Below are 3,079 nucleotides of genomic sequence, written 5' to 3' on the forward strand. Positions count from 1 at the left end.
TAGATATGTAAAGAAAACTATTCCTTTAATGTTTTGATATTAGAATGGACAGGTCTATATAGCACAGTGTATTGATATTATACATTCTTGTTTAATATCCCCTGTTAAACACATAAAAATCCTCTTTCCCAAGGCCACACTGTGCTATTGCCTGACTTTCTAGGAACAGCAGCTAAGCCTCTTCTCAAATCATACCAATTTATCATAGATAATGATGTGCACATTAGACAAGTTGCAACTCAGACTTCTTGGTTGAACATTTAAGAGGATATGTGTGTTCTTAAGAGATATAACAGCTATAACCAAAAAGACTTGTCGATCCACCTCATGGCTCTAACAAACAAATTGGAAAAGGCATTACTGTGGAGGACGAAGAGGGAGACATGCTGGAACAGTCACACTGAATCATGGACCTTGCACTTGCCGATGGCCATTTCTGCCTTGATAACAGGGAGCAGAATATAGTCTGGGAACCAAGAACACTGTAGGTCTCCACTGCCACAGAGAGCAGCTGATGCTTTGACAGTTTACTCTTCTCTGCCTGATGAGCAGCTAAGCCTGGACTGGCAGCTGAGCACACTAGGTTGCTGCTGGAGAAGGTGGCCAATCAAAGAACAAAAAGATTGATATAATGAAATGAAACTCTCCAAAGAAGTGTCTCAACATAACTAGACTGATGATCAAAATTGATAAAAATAAAAGAAATCTAAACCACAACTCCAACGTTTTATTTTTCCTTATTTATGCTTTAAACTGGTGATAATCAAGTAACTGGAGAACATATTGGGGCTGATGAATTTTAGATTGTTCATCTTCAAAACGATTTCATCATTAGTTTCAAATTTGTATCCAAAAGATAATTGTATTATGGCATGTTCCGGTATATTTAAGGAATTTGTACTTTTCTTCATAAATACATACTCTTTTCCATTATTCTTCTTCTGCAGCATCAAGGTAACGATGAATGAAGGAGTACTTGCTTCAATGTACAATTGCACTGCACAGTTTATTTGGTACGTGCCATCTTCAGGTATGATAATATATGTTTTATTAACCAATTTAATATTGCCTTCATTCTGGATTTCATTTCTCTTCCAATGTAAATTGGTTACTCCATCTGAAAAAGACGGTATAATAATAATAATAATAATAATAATAATAATAATAATAATAATAATAATAATAATAGGTGCCTTAGGTATAATAAAAAAATATTCAGACAAATACATAACAAAAACACCAGGACTTACAAATATATATAACATACAGAAAATTGCACTACTGGGCACTGCACACATCCTACGCAAAACACTTTCAATACAGTAACCATAAGAGCATCACAGCAAACCACAGCACATACCCAAGGCGCACAGAGCTGCACTCGGTAGTGAAGTGAAAGCACATTATAAAAATAAAACTACTGAACAATAATAATAATAATAATAATAATAATAATAGGAGCTGATTGCTACCTACCTCAGATACCAGGAAACCCCAAAATGGCAGAAATTCAAAAGATAGTGCTCATGGGAACTGCCCATGTTCTACATACAATAACTGTTATAATTTAATTATCCATAGAGTGATATAATAACATTTCAGAATACAAAAATTCCTTCTTCAGATATCGCTAGGAATTGTTCGAGTCACTGCTAAAATCAGTTTTCCAAAGGTTACTGAAATTTTTTTTTTTTTTTTTCCCAGAAGCATCTCTGCAGTGGTCTCGTGGAGTTCTTTCTAGAATTCCTCATGAGAAGTGTGTCAGGGGCCATGTCTCAAGCTCGTATGTGTTGGCACATCTGCAGCACTACTTCTAATTAATTATTTATAATTAGAATATTATATTTGATGGTAGTTTTTAGAATACCATAAACATGCATGAATACATGAAAAATCAGTTACCTTCCTCACCTACTGAGAATTATTTAATTCTTAACAGTTATAGAAGTACCAAACATGAAATGCCAACCAATTTAAAGTACTAATGGTAGTTTTTGAGAGACCATTTACATGTGTGAACACATGAAAAACCAGTCTCATTTCTTGTATTTAAGAGATGCTGCCTGGAAAATGGATTTGATACAATTCTTCAAAGCAGAGAAAACAAAAAGAATTACTAATCTTACAAGCAGTAGCCTTGCTTATAATTTCCCACTCCAGAGGTCCCACTTTTAGGTCCCAAATGAATTTACTGAGGCTGGGACTAGAAGACTTGTTGCTATTGTTTAAAGTGTAAATATGGTTAGATATTCATCTCTAGATAAAATTTTGCATTGCTCCTAAGTAAAAGAAATTCTTACTTTCAGATTTTACTTTACATCTTTAAACAACATTTCTTTGTTTATAATAATTTTTAAACAAACATTTACTTCTAACCTTCCAATCACAAAATATATTTTCATTACTACTCGTATTATTCTGTTTTATATTATTACCTTCAGTATGACTGGCTGGTATTTGGTATATTACCTACGCTCAAGAGGTTGAGATGGAATTTAATTTGGGTTGTTTCCCCTTGAACAATAGTCTACTCAAGTTCACATTTCTTGTTACCATATATTCTAAGCACATAACTTTTGTTGCATTTACTACAGTTATAATCATCATAAAAATTAGATAATTCTTTTCATTAATTGCAAAGATAATCTGGGACAAATTATTTGATACAGAAAAAGCAACTTTAAAAAGTCTAGGATTAATGATATCATAATATCTATTTTCTTTTGTAAAGCATTTAGTAAAAAGTTTGTATAAGACCCCCAACCAAATTATTCTTAATTTGCTTAGTGAATGGAATTATAAACCAAATAATATCATTCTTATCTGGAGATGCATTATGATTTTCAAATTTTTGAACCTTATTAAATATGTACAGGGTAAATTTTTTTACTCTATTATTCATATTCCTAATTGTATGTGGATAATTAGAAGAACATAGTAATATATCGGTTGTATTTTATATATCATTTTTCTCATTTGGACAAGTAACCTTACTTACCCTATCCTTATTCTTATCCTTGGCAGTTTGTTTAAAATCTTTACTAACATGAGAAATATCCATGTTATTAGAGATACTGAT

At 32.3% G+C, this 3,079-nt stretch overlaps 1 protein-coding gene across 2 annotated transcripts in view; it reads left to right on the top strand.

Moving 5' to 3' along the window:
- LOC106876234 (tetratricopeptide repeat protein 38) overlaps positions 1 to 1,070 on the top strand; it is a 169,436-nt gene extending 168,366 nt beyond the window's left edge. For both annotated transcript variants that reach the window (XM_089341726.1, XM_014924716.3), the window contains exon 16: positions 948 to 1,070. The gene's annotated coding sequence lies outside the window, so the exon portion shown is untranslated. The remainder of the gene's footprint in view (positions 1 to 947) is intronic.
- The last annotated feature ends 2,009 nt before the right edge of the window (positions 1,071 to 3,079 follow it).

Source organism: Octopus bimaculoides, chromosome 25, assembly GCF_046866305.1.
Source record: "Octopus bimaculoides isolate indiv1 chromosome 25, ASM4686630v1, whole genome shotgun sequence".
NCBI lineage: Eukaryota > Metazoa > Mollusca > Cephalopoda > Octopoda > Octopodidae > Octopus > Octopus bimaculoides.